The sequence below is a fragment of the Dromaius novaehollandiae genome, chromosome 6 (assembly GCF_036370855.1).
Source record: "Dromaius novaehollandiae isolate bDroNov1 chromosome 6, bDroNov1.hap1, whole genome shotgun sequence".
Lineage (NCBI taxonomy): Eukaryota > Metazoa > Chordata > Aves > Casuariiformes > Dromaiidae > Dromaius > Dromaius novaehollandiae.
Genome location: NC_088103.1, coordinates 12,162,622 through 12,187,183, shown reverse-complemented (window position 1 = coordinate 12,187,183; position 24,562 = coordinate 12,162,622). Strand labels below are relative to the sequence as shown.

Sequence of the window (24,562 nt, the reverse complement as noted above, 5' to 3'; positions counted from 1 at the left end):
CATTTAATCAAAGCACTTGTCTATAGAATCTAGTTTCCCTGCTTTTATTTATTTGTCTAGATGTATGATATAGGAGTTTAAGTGATGGTAATTAATAGTAAAAACAAATGTTCACAGGGAGAAGTCTGCTGGATCCCACAGCTCTTGTCTTAGGTTAATAGTATTTCATTAATTTCATTTGAAACCTTATGTGACAGCATAATAATGATATAGTAAGACTTAGCAAGGTGGCATAAAATTATCTGCCAGTAAAGCCTCAACAACAAGGTCACATAGCGCACAAGTAGTCTTCAAAATAATGTTTCTAGAACGAAGTGTTCCATCTAGGGGAAAAAATAAAATGAGTATCATGTTTTAATTTTTGACACTATTTCTAGCAGCTGCAAGGCAGCTCACCAAAATAATCTCTCTAAAGCACTTTAAAAAGCCATTGATGCTAATTTAGAGCTCCCTTTTGTTTATGTAGGGCTACATTAAAAATCAGCTTTGCGGCTATGAAGCTGGGAATTAAAAATACAGTAAACAGTTCTTCAGTCATCTGTTGCATTTGGTAGGGCAGCTGTAAATTTGCTGTCGCTGAACAGCAAAACCGAACGCCGTGGTCCTTTCTGCGCTCGGGATACGCAGCTGCTGTGTTGCATGGGAGCCTGGAGGTAACTGCTTCCCGTATGGAGGCTTTGCGCTTTCTAGGCTGTTCCTCAAGGTAGTTTCTCAACTTGTTTAGTCCTATGTTAGTCCCATTGCTAATAGCTGCTTTTGTGTAGTGTTAGGCCAGTCAATCCATTTATGAAGAGAGCTCCTAATAGGAAGACCATGCTTTTGTTTGTCCCACTATACAGAAAAGAAGAAAGTCCCCCCTAGGACTTCATAACCCTCAAATGCATTTGGCAAAGCAGCCAGTAAAACTGTTAGGATATCTGACATGTCTTTCATTTATATTTGGAATAGTGTAGCAAGACAGGCCGTGTGGCTAGAGCAGGCCTGGAAGCGAGATTTATGTAACCTTGAGGCAGTCACCGGAGCCAAAGCCTCGCTTGTGGATGCAGAGATTGGCACCGACTGCCATGGGCTCTGCTGCAGGGCTCCGAGCAGCCGTTACGGGCGCTGAGGAGCGTCGCTGGAATTAGTGACATCTGAAGTCACTTAGGCGTTCAAATATAAAGTCTGGCCTGTGCCTTGCTCCATACCAGCTTCCTTACCTATTAAATGAAAACCTGCTTTACCTCCTACATTGAGGGGGTTAGTCAGTTGTGCATCTTTATAAAGTTCCTGAGATGCTAGAATGTGTTCTAGAGCATTGCAAGGGATTTCCTGTCAGTTCTTTAAAAATAGATAAATAAATAAATAAAAGGAATATTTGTTGCCATTTTCTGACACAGATGTGTGTTGTTAAATTTTGTTATTGTTGATTATTTCCTTAGTGTGATATAGCCATTCAGTTTTCACTGTCTGATCCATTTTCATGTGATCATACACATGGCCTGTGGAAAAAAAACATAAAGGTACAAGTGGAACATGTGGATCTTTACTGACTAGAAAGAGGTAGTTGTTTCTTTTTGAGTTTCCTTCGTCTTCCCTTGGCCTTGAGCTTGACTCTGCACTTTACCCAGAAGCTGTTGTAGTACAATTGGTGTAATTCATTAATACTCAATGGTTTTAGTTAATATCTTTGAAATAGGGAAGGCCTGTCTTCACGTGAACAGTTAGGAATTTGGGGTAGCCAGTCAGTCTTCTTTCTGTCCCACATCAGAACGATGAACAGCTCCTGTCGTTTGCCTTATTTCTCTTTCCAGATCCTGAACTGGCAGTAATTTTGTGCAAGGATGGAAAATGTTAAATGATGGGGACTAGTGCAACTATTAGTAGCATCTACCTGAAAAAGGCAATTTTGCATTAAATGGGACCTGATATACTTTGATTGTTACTGTGACTTAGTTCTACAAATGGCTATTCTAACTGAAGGTTTGGGGCATAAACAGTCTTTTTAACAACTTTTAAATATTGCCGATTGCCTACAGTGCGCCATATAAAAGTAGAATAATTGGATTACAACCTTCCTACCGCCATGCCCCCACCAAAAAACACCAACAGCAGCAGTGCAAGCAGATACTAGTAAGAGCCAACCCCTTGGAAGGAAGAGGGAATCATGTTTCTCATTAACACCACAGGAAGAGTGAACTGATTTCTTCAACTTAAATTTTGTTTCTATCTTTTTTGGCTAATTCCATGTTCAGCTGTTGCTTATTTTCATTTTTATCAATATAGACTTCCTAAATAACTAGAAAAGGGTAGTAATGTAGAGAATCTGTGTAATTTGTGCTCATAATCTTTGTACTTTAATTGGAATTATGCTGACTTTCCCAACTCTATGAATACTATATTTAAGGATCTTATCCTGTTTGCTTATTTGCATACAAATTGCGTTCTAACAAGTAGACAGACTTTCACATTCTGCATTGGTTAATGAAGGTTTATTTTAAACCTGCACCTTATTTTTAACAAGATTTGGATCAGTACGCCGAGGATGTGGGATCCCCTCTCAGATGGACTCTAAGTCTTCTCTGAAAACGAGCAATGCAAGAAACAAACTCAACACTTCCTTCGTGTCAATGTCAGGGCTGTGTTATTTTATGCTATCTTAGGTTAAGCTTGGACTAGCACAGTTTAGGGCTGACGCTTCAAAGGAAATTAACTGTTGTTTTAGGCCCACGTTGATGAGGGCTCAGCACAGTAAGAACTTTATGGGTTTGACATGCATCTCGTTGCCAGCTGAGCTCATTTAATGCCAGAGGATAAGAGTGGGTTGTGATGGGTGAAAACAAGGTTTATTTTGCCTAGTGTCCTACTTGCAACAGTGGCCATAAGTAAATGTAGGAAAGAGTGAGAACAGGTCAAGCAAATATGGTATTTCCAGCCTTAGCTGCTTTTGAGTCTGGGCACTTCCTGTGCTGGGTTTGGTTTCTGTTTGTTAATCCCTAATGTGGTTTCTTTTCCATAAACGTGTTCCTTTAAGCTTTTAGTGTCTACCAACTGGTGTTCAATGAGTCCTAGAAGTTCTTTGCCCACTGCATGCGGAGTCCCAGCCTGGTACATTTTGTACCTAGCTTTTAGGTAAGCTATATCAAGTGCTTCAGCCTTTTCATGTGCTTGTTGATCACCCCAAAGAATTAGCTTTGTTGAGCAGAACTTTCCTTTACAAAAGCTGTACTGACTCTTTCCACCATGGTCATATTTATTCAGGCTTCCACTAGTTCTAACCTGTATCACAGTTCCTACTAATTTTCTTGGTACAGATATTAGGCTTGTAATTCTTTTGATCCTTCCCTGGCCCCTATTTCTATAATTAGTATCAGAGCTCCCACCTTCTTGCATGTACCAAGGTGATTTTAAGCAAGTGGCTACCTGTTTATCAAATCAGGCTTTCTATTTTTGAGTTCTCCTGAATGCCTGGATCAATCCTCTCAGTGCTGGTGATTTGTTGTTGTTTATTCTGCCCATTTACTCTACACCTGATCTTGCAGTCACTTCAATTTCAGACAGATCTCTCCAGTTTCTTCCAGAATGAACACTAATGCAAAGAGATTGGTCAGCTTCCCTGTGGCAGCCTTGTCCTTTGAGTGCTCCTTTGTGCCCTCGTCATTGATTGACCTTAATGAGACTCTGGTGCTTCTGATGAAGAGGGATTTAGTATTGGTTTTGAGTCCTTTTGCCTAGTTGCTTTGCAGAGGTTTTGCCTGTCTCATTGTGCTTTGTATTTAATATGCCAAGGATTACAATACTTTTTCCTTCCTTTGGACACAATTTCAGCCTAAGTCTGTCATCTTGCTTCTAACAACCCCCTTACAGTGTTGTTCAGCTACTCTCGCTTCCTTCTGCCTGTTCTCCAGCTCCTCTTAATGGGCAGCATGCACTGGCCCAGTGATCCCAGCATGCTCTCCTTCAGTGGTCTTCACCGCTGCCTCTCAGGATCTGAATCTCATAAATGTTCTTTTAAAATACTTTTTAATAAGTTTCCATGTTTTTATGTAATTTCCCTTCTTGAAGTTGAGAGTGACTCAAAGATTTTTGTTGTTCTTGTTACACCTGCAAGGGTATTGACTCTCACTACTTCGTGGTCACCTCTGGAGGTGTGTTTTAGTTGAAAGAGTCTGCTCCAGACCTAGACCTGCATAGGACCAAGCAGGGGTTGCCTCTTGGCTTGTGGGCTCCCCAGCGAGCTGCTTTACAAAAGTTATTGGCAGCATCTAAGAAAACGCTCTCTGTGCTTCCTGTTGCAGTGTGATGGTTTTGCCTTGTCTGTGGTGATAACCAAACGCCCCCGTTGCTTATTTGTTTCCTCCCCTCTCTGATCTCTCCTGGCCTCCGCAGCTGTGTAGCCATCCTGTTCAGGTGAGTAGTGATAGAGACCCAGTACTATATTGCTCTCCCTTAGGCAGAGCATTTGAAGGCATATGGATTCTGTGTTACTTGTTGGGGTGATTAGTGTCTTAATTTGATTTGACTCTGACCTCTCTTTAGCATATAATATTACACTACTGCTAGCTTGGGTTATTCTCCCTTCTGTATATTTTTCTCATACTGATGTTACAATGTCTTGCTTACTGTCTTCCTTTCCCCAGGTGTCTGGTATGTTTAGTAGGTCAGTGCCTTCATTTAGGGCTAGGCATTCCAGTTCCTCAATCACATATATGCTGCAGTTTAAGATAGCTGGAAAATTGGACAATTTGTTAAGCAACTCTGTGTGCATTTGTTATTAATTGCTTCCGTTGTGGACTTAAATTTGGGCTGCTTCTGAATCAACTCAGAAGTTGAGTCTGTGCATCCCCGTAACTCCAAAGTACTTGCTGCTACTACTGTCTTTCTCCTGAAGACTCCTTGTTCCCCCTGTAACTCTACACACAAACTTTCAAAAACGTACATGCATTTTTGGACCCCTTTAAATTTTTGGAGTACTCTATTTGATTGTAATTGATCGATTGAAATTTAAGACCTTTGACCAGTCCCAAGGTCTTTCAGACATGTTGAAAATATTGGCAATTATCCATTAATGTCTAGCTTGTGGCACTCAGTGTGATATGCCTAGGAGGAAAAGTCAGACATATAGCTGCTCTCTGTAGAGTTTCTCCCCTCCCACCCTGCTCTCCTTTCCCCAGGAGGTATATTTATATGTATTTTCAAAAGATGAAAAAGAGCCAGATGAACGGTGGGTGGTAGTTTAGCAAAATCTCAAATATGCTTTTGTATCTGCTACCCTTTAATTCCATTAAAGGATATATATGGAAAATCCCTTATATGCTAATCTAGTTTCTGCAGTGCTTCATATCTTAGTACACATACATTTTAATTTATAAAATGTATGTATTTGCCGTAAGTAAAATTCCAAACATCAAGTATGTAGGTACTAGCAGTTATTTGCAGAAAGGTTTGTGAAGTTGATTCCTTTTAGCATTATCAGTGCTACTATTTTAATGGTATATCTTCCAAATATATTTCCATTTTAAAGCTTAACTGTTGTCTTTTAGTTCTTTATAAGTGATTGTGAAGTCATTTTGTATCAAGAGATTTAGGTTATGGGCTGTAGTAATTGAACTGTCTTTTTTCAATTTAGCAAAATGCCATTAAGAATTAATTTATAGTCTGGCTACGTTACTGAATCATAGAGGTATGCAGGAATGTTACAGTCTGGATATCCTTCCCACCAAAGTTCTAAAGATAATTTTAAAGTACAGACACTTTCTTCCTTCATTGCACTGTAACTCGTATATATAAATATGATTTAGGGAACATGTTTTTACTGGAGATGCTGAGGTAGCAAAATGTACAATTACAGATAACGCTCAACAGTGTGAAGCTGTGTGTACTGGGTGGAATTTTGCTTTGCATAAGCAGCCAGTGGAACAGAGGGTGATTATTTTAAAGTAAAATAAGTATAATCCTACCATCTCTTAGCGCAAATGTCAAGTCCTAAGAGGTGGTTCTGCCTAACTAAAGCTTTTTTAAAAATAATAAAAGATCTTTTTGATATACTGGTGGTCTATAATGAAAATGCTTTGTTTACGAAGCGGAAAGTTGTGCTCAGTAATAATGCCACATTTACATTTTTTTTTTTAAATGACTACTTTTATCGACAAATACATCCTTTCAGAGGTTTGACAAGGGCAGAAGACATGGCAATACCAAGACAAAAAAGCCAGCTCTCAGGACTGAGGGAATAAGCAATGCCTTGAAGTCAGTCAAAGTATTGTTGATTCTCTTTCAATGATGGAATATACTGACATTATTCCAGCAGCAGTAAGTGCTAGCATGGCTGCTTATGGAAAGGGAAAACCTTGCCATCGGCCAGCATTCTGCAATAATGGATTTGAATTACGTTATTTTTATTAGCTGGTACCATGCTGTAGATGCTTTTATGTAGACCTCTATCAAAGGGCTTGATCATGGTGTTTCAGACTAGGAGCATGGTATAAATGAGGGGCAATTGAGTTCATTCAGTCATCTTTTTTTGCCTGGAAAAGCAACTGAAAATTCTTTTATGGGCTTGAAAAAAATTGGAGAGGTACACTGATAACACTGAGTAGAACTTTGAAAGGTTCCATTTAGAACATAATAGGGATGTGTATAAATGGAAAAGGGACAAAATCCTAAAGCTGAAAAATTTGGAAAGCATCTGAAAACAAAGTATGTAAAAAAACAAAAATAAACCTTATAAATAGAGAATATGTGCTTTTATTGAGCTTTATTGCAAGCTGAAGTGTTGGGGATAAAGAATAAGGAAATACTGCAGAGCTGCTGTGTTCAGCTCCTTCCAGTTATTCATATTATGATATAAAATTCGAATCGGAAGTTCTTCAAGAGCCCCAGCAGATACCCCTGAAGTCAAGGCAGCAGCAAGGCGGGCCCAGTGCCCTGTTCCTTTGCATGACACTATGGTGCTGCTTTTTAAGAAAGGAGGAGTCAGAGCCCTTCTGTCTTTACGTTCTCTATTATGTGTGAAATTATCTTTGTCTTCTGCCGAGGAGAAAATGTTCCCAGGAGTGTTTTGTCCATGCTAAAGGATAAATCCATAATCTGTAAATCTGTTTTATTCTTCACCTGCTCTGTGAATTTTGTAATTTCATGAGTGCAAGATCTCTGTAAAACACTTTGTAATGGAAGTAGCGGTGGTTTACCTAGACATGTGAACAGCTCTTTGGGTGTCAGGCAATGGCATATGCTATATTTAACTCTAGAGTCTTTAATAATGGCAGGATTTCTGCCTAGTACAAATTGGCTCCTGAAGCTTGAGAAACTAGGCTGATTTATGCTCAGGACCTGGCCCCTTGCTGCCGTTTTAAATCCTTTTTGCTGTGGATTGTGTTCTAGACGTTAATTTATCAAACCTGGGATTCACGGGGTCACAGTGTTGCAGCCAAGCTAAGAGAGTCTCCTAAAGAAGGGTACATTCATCTTGTGGCTGCATGTAAATATGCTGAGTTCCTGTAGCTTTAGTTAAATGACTATATTATCTCATTAATCATTTTGTGTGGATTTCTGCGTTGTTCTAATTTCTCAAGGATAGGCAGACATTCACTTCTGTGATCGGTAACTGAGTTATTGGAAAGTACAGTGCTTATAAACTGAAGAAGTGGCATCGCTGTCTACTGCTTTTCTTGGCCGGCTTCTCCGAGGTAGAGTCCGCAGGCAAAAGGCAAGGCTGGGGCGTGAGAGCTGGCCAGGAGGCAGGCTTGCTGGATTGGGGCGATCTAATTTCAAAAACAAATTGATTTTGGACTTCATGTCTTACCAGCTCTAAGCAGTGAGTTTCTATCCTTTCTTTTAACCTCTCAGGATGGTGATTCTTAGCCGCAATGCATTTAACCTCTGCCGTGCCCGGGAGGAGTGTCGCTGGGCTTGCGCAGAGGCGAGGAGGGCGGGAGGGAAGGGTGCAGGCGCTGCCTTCCCGCGGAGCCTGCTCTACCGCCCCTGCCTCGTCCTGGCACGGGCAGAAAGCAGGGCGCGCTGGTATCATCCATGTGCAAGGAAGCTGAGCCAGGTATTTCTCCACGTGTAACCAACCAGTAGGCAATGGGCGGTTTTACTGGGTCTGATAAAACTTGTTGCATCCCTAAACCACAGGATAGCTGCTCCTTCTTGCCTGCGTGCAGAGGGGCCGTTGGAATAGCTTAAAAGCAGGACTGCTGTGCCAGTGTGAGTAACTAGGCAAAGGCAGGCATGCTGGCAGCCAGCCTGTTTGCGTTTTGGTAGATCTAAGGTGCCCAGCCTGGTATATTAAAAAAAAAAGAAAAAAGAAAAAAGCCATTCCTGGCCCTTGAGCATTGACTTTGTACGCTATTAATAATGCAATAGTAACAGTATAGCAGTGACGTGGAGGTCATCAGTGTCTGCAATAGTATGTTGTTTTAGAAAAATCTGTTGCAACTGTTTTTTCCCCCACATACTTGGTTTACTATTGTTTTTGTTCTGTTCTTCCCAAAGAAAGCCCTGATGGTTTAGCAGTCCTAGCCAGGACTTTATAATTAACCAAATTAAGTGACTTTTTTTGTGTAGCAATTTCATTTTACCTAGGTGAGATATGCTTTTCCTTACAGTGCTGTGTGGTTGGTTTTAATCAGATGTCTTTTTACATGTCTCTTCTCTCCTTGCAATTTTTTAAGAAAACGTGAACCACCAAACGACCTTACAGTTCCCAGAAAAGGCTAATGAAATTTTTCTCATAAAAATGGACAGAGGAGATCATAGTCCTAAAATAAATCACCAGCCAGAGACTATTAGTATCCTCAAAAGAAAAGAAAATTTGTATTGATAAAGCTAAAAATGTAATGCTGGAATCAAGTTTGAGTAAACTGATATGTAATGGGTATAAACAAAAACCCTGGAAACCTTGCAAAATGTCTGAGAAACAACTGGCAATGTGTCTTAGCTCCTGTCCTCTAACAGATCTTTATAATGTTTCTGCCAGGCATATTTTTCTACTAGAAAGATAATTCTCCTGGAAGTTTAGTGATCTATCACAACAGTTTTTGGTCACCGTAATGGATATTCAGTGTAGCCTTTCAAAATATACAATATTTTGTATTTGTTGCTTTGTTAGGCTGAAGAGGTACCTCCTGTGAGGTATTTCCTCATTATTAAGGAAAGCCTGTATTGAATGCAACAAAGATAAAATTGTCTTTGTTCTTTGTGCTGAGGAGGTTTGCGCGGGGCGGGGGGGAGGTTTTTGGGGGCGGGGGTGTTGTTTCCCTCCATGGCATGTTGTACAAATGGGTTCAGAAGAGTAAGATGCTGGGGAAGATGGTCTGCTTAGGTGTCCTGCCAAGAGGTTTATTACATCCACAAAAAATAAAAAAGGATGGATTGTGTTTGCAGGCGCCCTTGCACAGCCACCAAAGTATTCCTTCTCTGAAATCATTTCACTGGGCTGTAACCAGTGAAGAAGACTATTTCTCTTCTCACCCTTCTGGCTGCTGAGGTGACTCCTGCCTGCACGGCTGCTCAAGTGCAAGTGGTTCCCCCCAGCTTTTTACCTAACCGGCCGTGATGATCACAGCCTGCTGTCGCATCACCGACAGTGGTGGAGAGACTCAGCCTTTTCTTGCCTAACTCACTACTGCTGACCAGTATGAATTTTGCTTTTAGTCCCTAGTTAAAACATTACATATGCTCTCAAAGCTAAATTTGGAGAACAGCAGTAAAAGTGACCAAGAGAATAACTTGGTTCTTGCATGTATTACGAGGCAAGCTCTCAGTTGGCCCAATTCATCAGCAAGTCATTAATCGCAATCATCATGCCTGTTGGAGCTAAGAGATCTGATTATGTGTGGTGCAAACTATTCATTTTAAAGAAATGATTATACAACTTAAAATGCAGTGTCACCAGGCAGCTGTCTGCCCTTTCCGGCTGAGAAGTGGCCACCTTGCCATGCGTTGGAGGCCTCCTAATTTGGGAGGGGAGGGCTGCAGTCTGAGCTGGGGGTCTTTGGGTTTAGCCTGAGGTTCACAACCATTATAATTATTTAAGCATCCCTGCTTCTGCTTAGGTGTCAGGAAAACTCCATCTGGTTCTGTTTCACTAGCCCTCAGAAATCTCTTGGTTTTACATGAGGTTAGCGTTATTCTACATGTGTTTTTCTGACTTGCTTGGAGTTTCTTTTCCATTATTTTGTAAGCCCATTTTCAATGCATCTGTTCTGGGTCCTGTTATCTTGAAAACTGGGTCTGTAGAAAGTGGGTTCTCGGGGCTCGTTGCCTGCAGTTGGGGGACAGGACAGTTTGGGCAGTTCACTTTCTGTCAGGCATTTATATGGATAGCTTTCAGATTTATCAAATGCTTTTTTTCTGCATGCTTGTGATTTGACATTTAAAGACCATATTGTGTGAGTTAGGGAAATCACTGGGTACTAGAGTGAGAAATGAGCTGAAAGAAAAATTGATCAGTAATTAGGAAAGTTAATCTGCTACATTACAGCCTCATAGCAGTGAGCCTGAGGTTTATTCTAACATACTACCATTCAGCTAGTGTTCATATAAATAAAGCAAGTCAGAAAATATCTCTGAAACTCTAGTTACAATAGCGTGGGTTAAGAGCATTAGGCTTCTTGATAGGGAAGAACTATGTATTAGAAAAAGGATTTTATTCATCGTATTAATGCTCTAATTTAAATTCAGTCCTATTTTTCAATGACTAAATATGTGTTGTTTGAGTTGTACCCACATCTTCCCAACCATAATCCCTACAAGAAAACATTTTAAAGAGCTAAAAATAGGAGAGAGGAGAATGTCAAACACATCTACCTTCCATTTGCCTTGTCAAAGAAGTATTTCCGTGGCAGAAATCAGGTTTGAAGCAGAGATTCAGGCTTAAAATTTTTGCTGTAATTTTCTACAGTTTGTGTTACTAAATATAAATACAGTGATGCCTTATGACAAGAGTGCTTTTTATAAATATGGCAGAAGTGTATGATTCTCTATTTGAAATTAAAGTAGCCTTCAGCAAATTGCACAGTTCTGGTAATGAAACACTCTGGAATCTCAGCTGGGTTTACGTACAGTGTGGTCGGCAGTACCGGATAACTACTGCCCACAGATACTTATCTTACTGTATTTTTTTCACTCTATTTTAACTTTACAATAAAGGACTAACAATAAATCAAACATTTAATTTCAACATAGAAGAATAGGTGAAAAGCAACCATTAATAGCTGATTTTATCACGTCAGATGATTTTTGTCATTAACAGGATACGTGCAACACAAAACTGAGCAGTGAGTGTTGCCTCTGCTCAGTCTCCTGGTAACCACCATCCCTGTTGTCTTCTTGGGGCTTGTGAGCTGGGCTCGTGCCCAAGAGGTGACCAAGCCCTGATCACTGGCGGGCCCCAGGGCTGCTGCCATAAATGTTTCAACACCTGACGCTCTAAAATATATGCTGTGAGGCTGATGGATTTCCTTATTCTCTGCCAGCCTCTTCACTGTCTGCCCAGTGAATGAAAGGTCTCTTTATCCTCTGTTTATTTCCAGTCCAGAAACAGCTTTTGTATTTAAGACCAACAAGTATTATGAGATTTCTGTCTCATTTTTCCCTTTCTGCATTTCACATTTCATCTTCAGCTAAATTTGAGCAAACTTTAGGTTTGGCAATTTAGGTTGGTAATTGAGCAGTAAATATAAGTAGGAAAATGCTTATAAACTTAAGTAGTTATTGAACCAAATGGTATTCTGGTGCTGTCAAACCTCATATATGGAAGGGGGGGGGGGAAGTTGAGGAGAAGGAGGCATAGCTTAAACAGTGGTCCTGAATGCAAACAGAAGTCCTTGGCCTGAAAGTTCATGAGCACGGAAGGATTTACTACCTCATATGTGATGTATTATGCAAGTGTAACCAGCCTTTTTCAGATATTTTAAATATATCTTGTTTTTGCATTCTGTAATGATCTTGTTATTTTTTGTTGCCATGGACAGCTAGATACTAGTCATGTGGTATATATCACTTTGTAATAATGATCCTTTTACAACTCTCACGCGACATATTAGAATGAAACATTCTGATATTAGCTTTGGAACCCAGCATAACATGTGTCCATAACAATTTTACTTACATATAAAAAACCCTCTAACATAGAGTTATAACATAGCTGACATAACAGGGCTTCTTAAGTCCAGATCCCATGAAAAAGTAATTGAAAATGGGGCTGTGTTATAACTGGTTGTTCCTGGTGTTACAGATTTGGTTGAGGACAGGCTGGCTTTCGGAGGCAGGCCCTATGGTTTTGCTGGCGCTGACACGTGCTGGAGGGTGTGCATCTTTGCAGAGCTCTTTTGGCTGTGAGACGTTTCACACAGAGCTATATGTACTAGGAGGGAAAGGGAGGATGCCCAGGGTGACTTCCTACTGACCATACCCCCCATCCCCATCTTGCATGTCACTTCTAGAAGGGAGAAAGAGCTGGTCCAAAAGTCTTTAATCTCGGGAAGCCCTTGGAGTACTCTGTGTGTGTGTGTGTGTGTGTGTATAGATATATGCCTATAGAGATCTTTCTGATATGTTTATATAGATCTTTCTGTTATGATCTAGACAGTGAAGAGAGCTAGGAGGAGCATTGTGAAAATCAGTATAGCCACAGCCATAAGCAGACCAGCAAGGGAAAAAAGGAGCTAGAAGAGGATTATGTCTGTATTTGAAAAAAAAATCACAGAAACAGATATTCTTAAAAGTGGCAGATGAGCAGGTAGGGAATAGCAAGGCCAAGTAATGGGGAGGGAGGGCTCCCCAGGGACCGGCTTGATAAAGTGGCAGCATGACCTGGCAGTCGCATCTGTTGCTGATTCCAGGGAGGTGAGCAACTGTGATCCTGGTCTCTGAAGATGACTCTTTAAGTACAAAAACTCTACCACAGGCTTAATTACTCCTCTCAGCCTGGTCTCCGTCCTTCTGAACTGGCTGAAGTCTAAAGGAGAGCAATGACTTGCAGAGGACGCACAGTTTTCATGTCTAGCCGAAGCAAAGGGCAGACCTTCAGCTGGAGAAGACTGCACAGAAAATGCACACGGAGCATCAAAGGGAGGATGCAGCAGCCCCACAGGCTTCAGTGAGCAGCAGGACGTGCTGAAAAAGGACAGCATTGGCAAAGAATCATAGTAGGTAGAAAGAAGCTCTCTAAGCAAAAGAGTGAAAAAACAAAAAAAACAAAGACAGGAAAACAATCCTCAGTGGTGTCATTTTAGTGACTGTTTGGAGCTGAGGTGAGCTGAGAGAATGCCTTCTCCTGTCTTTGTCAGAAGCCCTTAAACTGAAATGGTGTGGATAAGCTTTGTTATTTCCACTTTGCAAGTTATGTCAACTCAACAGAGCAAAACTAGTATAAGGAGGGACAAGCCTGCAATTTTCTATCAGTTAGGAATCCTCAAAAGAGGAGAAGAAAGCAAGGCAACAACAATGAGAAATCTTTGAACAAGAAGCTTACACCAAAGGGAAGAAATATGAAGGATTTCGTTCATGATCTTAAGATCCTAAAACCAGACAGAAAATCCTAGCTTAAAAAATTGCCCCAAGAGCAAAACTTGGCTGTGTGTGGAAACCTTGGACCCTCTTGGGGGTCTGGTGCCTTCAACAGCTCTCTATAGACTGGAGTTGACTAGAAGTCACAGACTGAAGAGTTCAAGCTCTCAAATTCAAAATGTCTTCAAAGGATTTTGCAGATACCATTTTGACAGCTGAAAACTAACAATTGCGTTGGAAATAAATGTAATAATACGGTCTGGTGGACCTCTACTTACAGCAATAAAAAGATGGAAACTGGAGCGGCTTTGCCATGTGATCAGAGCAGTAGGCCAGGCAGACACTCATCTACAGGCAGCAATCAAAGGGGAAAATGTTTCCCGGGGTAATAAAATAAAATCATTGAATGGAAGGGGAAATTGCAAGCTGAAGACCGCTGAGTAGTTACAAACCACAATCAGTGCTTCCAAGTGATGCAATAAGACTGTCAGGAATAGGAGGATGAAGAAAGGTAGATCTGAAAAATTCACTCCTTTAACCTCTTTGAGAGACTTTTGTTTACTGAGCATGCATTAATCTTGCATGATATATAAGCTGCTCCAATTTGCGTTTGTCTGGTGTAAATACAGCATAAGAAAAATGCGAATTCAAAATGAAGCAATGAAATGGAAGAGGAGCCACTGCACTTGAAATGCTAGAGGTATCACACAGGAAACTAATTCTTCTCTAAAGTTTCAGGAAAATAAAAGCTTTAGATTTGTTTTGACTCTCTCTCATGTCCCTCTACCCGCTGCCAGTGTTGGTGGTGCTGGCATTGATTAGGCTGAGGTGAGTCCTGTGCAAGCATGCAGGACTAGCAAGCTTTGGCCGTGGTCTCCATCTGTGATCTTGGAGTAGGGAGCGCATAGGGATAATGTTGGCAACTTCCCCAGAACTCAGTGGCTGTGTGTGAGAGGACACAGTGCCGAATTTCTTCCTGCTGGAAAGTGAAAGGCAGAGGAAAGTAAAGGCAGAGGAAGTTAATTGCTTGTGAAGCAAATAGTCTTGCATCAAATGGTAAAACAGAGAACTTAGTTGAGAGAGAAATATATATATTAAATATGTTTTCTGGTTTGTTTCTCTGTAGCTGGACCAGTACCAGAAAGCTTCTGAACTTCTCTTTTGGGGAGGAAGCAAAAGCACTTCTGAAATGTTGAAACCCAGTGTTTTCAAGTAAATATTTCTCCACGACCTACTACTCACTGGTGAAACCGATGCTTCTACCACACTGGGTCCAGGGCCCACATCTTTGCCGGAGCTCCTGGAAGCCCTGAAGCAGAGAGGTGTCAGGTTCCTGCCAGGTGTCAGGTTCCTGCCAGGTGACCTGCCGGGCTGCTGTCATTGCCACTGCCAGAAACCCTGGGGTTTCAGTCTGCTCTGGTATCAGCCAGTGTTTGCAAAACACAGGGGATTTGCAAGGAAACCTTTCAGCCTAGGAAAAATGGCATTTCAGTTCTTCTTGGCTTTAGCATCTTGCCCCAAAATCCCAGTGAGAGCGGGGTGGTGCTGCGCTGGATACTCTGGCAAGTGCCACTTTGTCTCTTTGAGAACTGTGATTTTTGCTTGCTGCTTGCTTGCCTTCGTCCTGCAAGGATAACTGCAGGTAACTTGTAATGAACTCTGAATAGCTGAATGATAATGAACCTAGTTACCATACCAAAATGACAATAATGGGCATTTTTGCTGCAGTAAATAGTGGAAAACAATGGAAAAAAGTTGGAAATGCATAAAACTGTCACTTTGACAGAACTGGTTTATGACAGTAGCTGGGTATAATTGAGAACTGTTTTTTTTCTTTAACTGCTCCCTTTCAGAGGTTATATTTTCTGGTCAGAAATATGCTAGCATGCTATAAAGTTAAATACAAGAATGAGTAGAAGAGCAATTATGACAAATGTGGTTTACACAATAGCAGCCCAAATGGTTAAGAGCCACAGGGGCATCTTTGGCTTAGAAAATTGGCATTATGATATATTTAGTCTTTCTCTCAGAGACAGTACAGCCTAACAGAAAATGCACTTGAGAAACTTGGCCTCCAATTTTGGCTCTGCCCATGGTCTCCTGATTGTGTCCCATTTCTGCCTCTCTTGAAGTCAAACAATGGTTTTCATTTCCTGTGACATATATAGACTTAAACTGTTGTATCTTAAAAACAATCTATAATACAGCTTAGTGTTGTTAAAGTACACTTATTTTAATCAGGCTCTGCCATAATGGTATTTAGCTCTTTTGAAATAAGCCCATGGTCTCAGCCCACTCCTGAGTGGCTGGATGCTTATACTGGAAGGGCTTTGAGTGCTTCTAGCAGTCTGGTCCTTTCAGTAGTAACTAACAGTGTTTGCCAGCTTAATTTTGGGGAGTGGAAACTCAGAGATCTCTAAAGGGGCCTCAATTCAGAAAATGTGCCCAACTCCCCTTCCCCTCAGCTCCAGAGGGCAGAGCAGGCTGTAGGCGGGCGTGTTTGTAAGCAAAGAGGAAGCAAGGCGGGATCGCCAGCCTGACTTCTCTCTTGCGACTTAGCAGGGTACCAATCTTCCCGTGAGACTGGCCGCTAGCAATGTTCCTAGTAGCTACATATCTCCTGAACATTGCTGGCTTGTTCTGGATGTAGTTTAGATCTTGTAAGAAGGTGTAAGTAAGGAATGGACGTACCCTGAGCTATCTAGAGAATTATTGCACCAGTTTAAGGAGCATTAATAAAGAAGTTGAGATTCTCAGATACGTTTGAGCCTGCTTTGGAGCTCTGCGATTCAGGTGCAGCTAATATCAGACTTCAGAGTCTGCATTATCACATCTCTTTGACTCCATAGACTGGAAGTAGTGTCTCACCTTCATTCTAGGACAGCAGCTCTTAAGCTGTGTTTTGCAGCGATGCAGGGGAAGTGGTAGGTAGTCGGTGGCCTGTAGTCACCCAGGGTGCCAACTCCTGCCTGTAGCGCAGCTGAGGCTGCAGGGCACAAGCTCAGCCCACGCCTCAGGTGAACCTTGCCGTGAGCAGCCCAGCAGTTGCATGGTAATCTTTTGGGGGGAGAGGAGTGAAATTGGACAATTTCCGTAGCCTTTCAGGGGCTGGCATTAGGCCCACCTTATAACCATCAGAAATATGGCTGATAGCCTCCTATGTGCATGCTGTTTCTCTTGCATACTTTTGAGAGAAGCGTTTTTATTCTGTTCAGAGCTTCCGCATAAGAGAAATTCTGGAGATAATTTTTGTTTATTAGCTTCAACTTTGTAGTTCATGCATATGTAACTGAGCCAGAATCTCCTGCATCTTTTCTCATTTGAGATCTCTTTCAAGTTCTAACAAATTTATTTTTTAATTTAAACTCAGCATGTGTGCGAGGCTGTCCCTGAAATAAATGTTATCCAAGGATTTTGGGGTCTGCTTTAGTTGACTATAGCATGGAATACTTGATATTTTCATCATCTGTTGTAAATAGGACACTACGAGCAATGAGGTGTTTCATGTGTCCTTTTTACAGAAGCTAGTTAAGTGACATGAACCCCCTGAGAAGTACGAGTCAAAAAAGGTGAATGAAAATAAAAAGGAAAATCACTGATGCAACCTTTAGTCTTCCCACTAGCCATATCAATAAGATTGTATCAGAAATTACAGCAGTGCTGTTCTCCATTACATTTATGATTGTGTCAGCATTTCTGCAATAAATCCGTATTTTCTGGGCTTTAACAGCCTGCTATAAAAATTTGCATAGAGCTAGAACTTGTTGCACGTGCATACTGGGAGTTTTATTAAATCTGAAAAAAATTCTATACAGCTCTTTTAAAGATATTGTAGAAGAAAGAATGGAGATTATATGGTTTGGGTTGCATGTTGCCATACCTACTATCAGTCAGTCAGCTGAGCTACCCACTGCACGCTTAGCTCACTCAAAACCACTCCTTATTCATCTCTATGCTTGTTATGAGCTATACATCAGAGCGTCTGTGTGGTAGCCTTATTTACTGCTGTGTCCGTGAGAAGAATTGATTAAAAGCACAATATATTTTGGGGGGAAAAATGATTTTTCTTTCCCTTCTAAGTGGAATGTCTTTTGTTTTCCATTATCTGCTTATTTTTACTTTGCACAGTGAGAATGTCATTTATCACCTATGCAGACACAGACAGATGAGATGAGAGCCTGATGCAGTGCTGGTGAGAGGGGCTCCCTCCCCGTGTTGGTTTTCATGGCCTCTTTGGGCCCTGTAAATGGTCACTAACTGTAGGTCAGGCATTTGAGGGAGAAGGGTTAAGCATGCATGTTTGTTGTCATCCTGGCCCCAAAATAAGGTGCCTGAAAAGCTGAACAGTTTTAAAAAAAGTATGGCAAACCAGAGCTCTAAAGAGATTCTTTTTCTTAAACTAGCCCTCCTGACAGCAGATTGAAAAGATTTGCCCCTCTGTAGGGCTTAAAATGTATGGAAAAATGGAGAAAGATATTTACTTATTTTAACCCTTCAGAATTAACTTACTCATGAGTACTTTGGGAGATGCCAGTTTGCAACAAGTAGTTTTGCCAAACTAGCATGCTGGATGAAGTATTGCCTGGGGTGGAGATGATACCTTTGCCCTCTGCTGTAATTTGAACCATTGTTAGCAAAGTGCAGAATTGTGCAAAAGCTGGAATTTCTATTTGGCAGAAAACTTGGATATTTCAGCAATTTTTTCTTCCTAAATCTTAGCAAATACTTAAATATTTAAAAGCCTGATTTTTGAAAAATTGAAGTATTGACTTTTTTGGCTTTGCTTAAGGCTAAATTAGACCAGCTTCAGCCAAGCTGCTGGCTCCTCTGGGAGTCACCGTTTGGGTGACCTGGATGGCTGCTTTCCAGCAGACCCCATCTCCTGCGAGTAGGCTGATAGCTCGCAAGGGAAAAAATGTGGTGGGAACTTTTTGTTAACCAGGAATATCTCGACCATGAGCAAACCTACTGTGGGGGTAAGGAAGGGAAGAGAGAAAAAACCCTGGGGTTTGGTCAGGTGCTCATCCTGTAAGTAAAATAGGAGCATATGAATGTCCCAATCTGCAGTTGTCATGAGAAACAAGTTTACTGCTGAACTGACTCAAAGCAAAATCTCTTCGTGTCATCCCAATTTTAATCAAATCAACCTTTTTCTGCTTGCTATATGAAACAAGGGCTTTTTGTTTTCCATAAAAATGCACATTAACAAAACTAACATTTTCCTAAAACTGCATTTCCCATCTAGCAATCAACTCTGTAGTTACAACAAAATTAAATAACACAATAATCTTGCTACAGGCTTGCTTTTCTCTCCTGCCTTCTCCTCCTCCCAATCTCTAGCTGTGTGTTCATTCTCCAAATGTTTTAGACTTATCTTCAAACATTTAAAGATAATTTAATCACCAGCAAGGGTTTGTCGTGTCTTGGAAAATCCAATGTAATTTTATTAAGGGGAAAATTGGGAAGGGATAAAGATCCGGACCATCGTTTTTAATTCTGTAACAGTCTCTCCAGTGTCTCATTTTCCTCTTTGTAAGTGATTCATTGCCAATAATTGTCTGTGAAGGAGAAACGACTCCTCTGTCCCCAAATCTCCCACACGCATCCTCGTGCTGCCTGTATTTTGGATTAAGACTTCCCCCCCTAGAAAGTCTGTAAAATGTCTCTTTCCCCTTGCTGTTACCAGGTGGAAAAAGCAGGACAGCTTGGAGGTGCTCAGCAGGTGGAGGTGGGGGACCGCCACGCTCGCCTGGCTCGCTCAGCGGTTTGCTCTGTGGTCCTGGGTGCCTCCCTCAGGCCTCGGAGGAGAGGCGTCACGCGGCAGCTCGCTCCCCAGGAACGCTCTGCCCGCGAGTCTCTCGTGCTGGTGTCTGTAAATAGAGGTGCCTCCTGCTCCAGGAGAGGTGCCCGTCAGGCGGAGCAGGCGGGGACCTTACCTCTCCTCCCTCCTCAGGCCCGCGCGCCTCGGTGGGGTTAGGGCTCGGCCAGCGCTTGAGAAGTTATAAGCATCAGCGTGGCAGCGACTTAGGAGCAGGTGCTTAAGTATAGTGACCATCATGGGCAGTTGTCTTCTGCTTTCACACCTAGGCAAAGCAAACCAGTGTGAGCTCTTACTCAGTGGGAAAAGAGAGGCTGTGCTTGATGCTTTCCTCCCATGCAAGGAGGCTGGGGAAAATTGCTCGCTGTGCATTCAGTGCCTTGGAAAAGGGAAGCTTTTTGGAAGCATGATGAATCTCTCCTTTGCCTTCTGCTCATTCCTGTCATCTGGTCCTTCCCTTGGCCATGGCTGCCTAAAATAAATCCTGCTCCTAGAAAATTTAAATTTGCACAGTGTGAGGCAAGTTTGCTGCAACCTGGCTCAGCAAGTGGTGATGAATGTGTGTAGTGCAAGAACAGCTGTGAACCCTTCCCTAAATCTAGCCACAAGTTTTTTACTGGAAAGCCTGCTCCAAATTGTGCCAGGGCTGTTTGTGTCCTGCTTGTTACAAATCACTATAACCATGAGCTGCTTTTTATACCTCATCTGATGCAGCTTTTTTGGCAGATGAATGCTTGAACTGAGGATAATGTGGATATGTCTGCAATTGCCTCAGCAAGGCTGAAGCACTAGAAGTCAGGTGGTAGTGTGAGGAGCTACCTAATCTTAAAATATCTTTGTAAAGCGTTAGGGTGGGAGAAGGAAGCACTGGCTGCTCTGCAGTATTATTCTGTTACCGCATGGCCCAGTCGCTGCTTTGTGGTCCTCGCATGCCTCTGCGCTGTGTTGGGGTTGCTGCATGCTGCCTTGCATGTCATTGACGTTTCTCTCAGTTTGTCACCTCACTGAGATTGCTCCCAGCACACTCCTTTTTCCACGTGGTACCAGAGCACTCCTCACCCTAAAAGTTGTTCCTTGTAACTTTAGTCTTTCCATGTGAGAAATAATTTCCTAGCTTGTTCCTACCTTTAACTGTATTAAGACCTGAGCTCCTCCTGCAGACCCTGCCCTCCGGCCCAGGCACATAGGGTCCAGCATTAGATTCAGTAAAGGACGGGCATTTCAGGTTACGTGCCACGATACATAAACCCTGGTTCCTAAACCACGGATCGCTAGAGGGGAAGCACGGTGCGCGGGAGCTGCCTGGGTGACCGCGTGCTGGAGATGCCCAGGGCAAGGCCGTGTCTCTCCCCCCGCCCTGCACGGGGCACGCAGCCCTGCCCAGGCTGTGCAGCCACGGCCAGCCCCTGGGGGTGCTTCAGGCCCCTCTGCGGCTGGGGGGCCAGCGTACGGCCGGTTCTGGTGCGAGCCAGGCACCTGACCCCTCTGGGCCTTGCTGAGCTTGCTTCCTCGCAGCGGCCGCGTAGCCCTGCGAGGGGCGCGTGGCGGGGGCCGGTGGTAGTGTCCGAGGACGGCTGGCGAGGCAGGGTTGGGCTCGGAGCCGCTAGCTGAAGATTCCCACCCTATAGCTTTATGATGCATACATTAATTACAGCTTACATTAATTATAAAATGCAAAATATTTATATAAAATATTCAGTACTTATATATCTATTTCTTTGGTGTGATGCTCTTCTGTGCTTTGGGCGTGAGGGTCTCGTGCAGTCACACGGGGTGCTGCTGAGCGCAGAGCGGCCTCACGCAGCCCTGGGAGAGAAAGGGGCATTGCCTTGGCGGCCCTTCCTCTGCCTGTGGCGCGCTGCCGGCGTGGTGCTGCTCTTGGTGCCCTGCTCTTCCCGCGGGTGGGCGTTAAAATGTATTCTTCAGGTAGACCTCCAGAGCACTTATTTACAGCCTCCTTTGTTCCTGTACAAATCTGAGATTGCAGTTGAAGAGCAGTGTGGGAAGAGTGATAAATATATTCTCTGGAGGTGGAAAGACCTAAGATGTCCATAAAAAGCTTTAAGAACTCCTGCCAGCCTCCTGGCATAGGCAGGCAAATTACTGCCTCAGACGAACATCCGGGCTGTTAGGTAACTCTTTCCTTGTTGAATAAGGCAGTCTAGATGGACTCATGCTGTCTTGGAAATATGGTGACTCCCCCGCCTTATAAAATTACTATTCTGTTACTCTTCTATAACTATTGAGTCTCCTTCCTCTTTTTACTCAAGATCATGTGTTACTTTATCTTCTTTAACAGAGGTTGAAATTGATAGGAATCCCTTATAGGTAGGAAAAGTACTCAAGTCATCTTACACTTTTGGGAAAGCAGCTTGTCATTTCTCTCTGCTTCACTTGTGGCGTGCTGTTACGTGGCCTTTCCCGCCCTGGCAGTTCATCTGTGAGTGTTGATTTTTGAACTCTGCCTTGTCCCATAACAATGTAGCGTGTAGAGAGGTGACTGCTAAGCTCTTCAGCCAACTTTCTTAATATTAGAGCAGCGCTACATCCATGGGGCTTTGCTATAAAGTAGCCACCTTGAGGTCTGCTGTTAGGAACAACCTTTGGCAGCTGCTGCACCCCAGCCCTTTTAATCCATTGCAAAACCAACGTTTCATTTTGTGAAGTCTGTGATACAAACATCACCTCTCTGTTTCCTTACAGAAGGAGAAGAGCTAGATGTATAAAGGCTCTCGGTTTTCAGAGAGAGCCCAGGAATGGGTTTGGCTTGATCTCTGTAGTAACTTCCAAATTAGTGCTATGGAATTGATAACAATCCCTAAAATCACACTTATTATAATGTTCTTGTGTACTGGTTACAAAGATACTTCGGAAAGAGATCTGTGAGAATCGATAACATCACCTTTGAAAACTTTAGTCTGCAAATAAGAGTCCTTTTTAAATTAAACCTGTATTTCCAAATGGAAATATGGTTGCCATAGTGTCTGGGCTTGAGTCTTTTGTATTTAGTATAATCCACTTACCCATACCTAGTTAACTATTTCCCTCAGGACATTGAATTGAAATAAACTTTGGCAAATGAAGAAGTTTTTTCAGTTACAAATCCATTTGTTTCCAATAGGAACTATATTTTCAGTTGATTTGTGATACTCATGGTTAGCTCACTGAATTGCTCATTAATAGCTTAGCTTATTTAGTTGGAGACCCCCAAGATTTATTTCAGTAGCACTAGAGAAAATACATTGCAGTGGAAGGGATCGCTTGGAAGCTTTGTGTGACCAAACACGAGATAAAGCTGCAGAGGAGAAGGTCACATACTTCACATGCATCCACCGTAATAAAGCGTTACCCATGGGCGCGCGCCCATGGCTGTTGACTAATGTATCCCTGTAGCTCTGTTAACGTGCTACTCCAACGATGCAGTGAAGGTGAGGCTGAGGAGCGAGCAGCATGACCTCGGTTATAAGATGAAAGGCATAGCAGTGCTGTGGCATTCCTGCTTCGCGACTGAAATTATCTTAAAAGCAAAAATTTGTATTGTGTAATAATTGACCCAAGATGTAATTCCGCAACTGGTGATGCACCTCGTTCTGCAGAATGATTGCTGTCCCCTTCCTCTCCCTTGCTCTCATCCATGTCCCCTCCTGCCCTCCTCTACGGGCTTCGTCGCACCAGGATGCTCCTGCAGTGTCTCCCTGCAGCTCGGGATGCTCTTTTCAAAAGCAGCTTGGAAAAAGCACTGTGGCGATAGCTCTGTGCTCCCAGACATTTTGTTTCTGCTGCTTACCCAGCGTGTGGTTTTTTCTTTCAGAGATATTGGATGTATTGAAAATTAATCAGAAACTTTACTTTTTAAGAAGAAATACTGACTTCAATAGACAGTAATAAAAAGCTGTTACAACTGATTTATTAGACAGCATTAAAGATATTGGATCTCAATTTCATATGCCAATAATATTTGGTTTTCTGTATAATCAAATCATGATTATCGAGCGATCACATTTATGAAATGTGGTTACTTTTAAATTGTGCCTCACAGACCATTGTATTGTTTTATCAGAATAATTATCCTTAAAATGCAAGCTGTAATCTGTAGAAGTTTGGAGCTGTATTTTGTATTAAGAACAACATCCTAACAATGGCTATTTTATCTGTATAGCTGGAGGCGGACACCACCTAAAAAAACATGTACATTATAAGAATCACCTTTAAACTTGTGAAGTCAAGCAGTTAAAATCTGACAAATGCTGCAGCTAAAGCCATTTGTGTAAATGACATTTTCCTTTTTTTAAGCAGCAAGGTGGCAAACCACCCTGAGATGGTCTTTAGACTTATATCAGTTTCCCCAGCTGCCACAGATTCGGTTGCCACAGAATCCCCAATTTATTCAGTATAATGTAGAGTTAATGCAAGTTAATGGAGAAAGGAAAAATGTGTCCTACATAAGTCTGTCATTTAATTTTGAAATGAAGTCTTTGTCTTGTTTACTGCAGAAAGTGAAAGGCGAATACCAAGCAAGCAGGAGCAGGAAGAGCCCTGGCTGAGCCAACTCAACCAGTTGGATGCTGTACTGAGAAATTGGCTTCTTTCCCTACCTTTGCCACAGAGTTTGTCCACAATGGTGAGTTAAGTCACTTAATCCAAATTTCTCATGAGCCTTCTGCTAACCCACTCTTATTTTCTGGACACTTAGTAGTTGTGGCACAAGTCAGGACTGTTTTTGTTTTAAAAATATAAAGTTTTACATGGTAGATACTCTTGGGGGGCAGGATGACAGGTCATAGGTGCCTCAGGTTATCCCTATTCATGAGACAGCTGATGTGATGGTAGAATAATGTTTGAGGAGCAGCTGGGGTTTAAAGCATGAGTGAGAGTGCCATGGTGTATTTGTGCAGTTTAGGAACAGTTGCACAACTTAAGATGTTCCTTTCTTTCCCACGTTTCCTCATCAGCTTCTAATTTCCCACATGCTGAAAGCTGTATCTGCTCACCCCAGCAGAATGGATCACACAGTGCTCTTCATCTGCTTCAGTGCAAAGTCAGCTAGGTTAGACTAAACAGCCTTCAGGTTATACAGCCACGAATTAAGCCAGATGACTTTGCATTGAAGCAGGCAAGGAGCACTTGCATTATCTTGAAGTTCTCAGCTATATCTGCAAAAATTATGTTGGATGGTGATCTCAAATCCTACTGCAAGAAGCACTCAGAAGAAGCTAAGATTCCTACTTCTAGAGCAGGATTGGCATTATT

General features: G+C 42.2%; 1 long non-coding RNA gene across 1 annotated transcript in view; it reads left to right on the top strand.

Moving 5' to 3' along the window:
* The window catches only part of LOC135328799 (uncharacterized), a 142,894-nt gene extending 118,967 nt beyond the window's left edge, over nt 1-23,927 (top strand). Inside the window, exon 6 of the long non-coding RNA XR_010389837.1 lies at nt 23,806-23,927. This is a non-coding gene — a long non-coding RNA (uncharacterized LOC135328799). The remainder of the gene's footprint in view (nt 1-23,805) is intronic.
* Nucleotides 23,928-24,562: the final 635 nt, after the last annotated feature.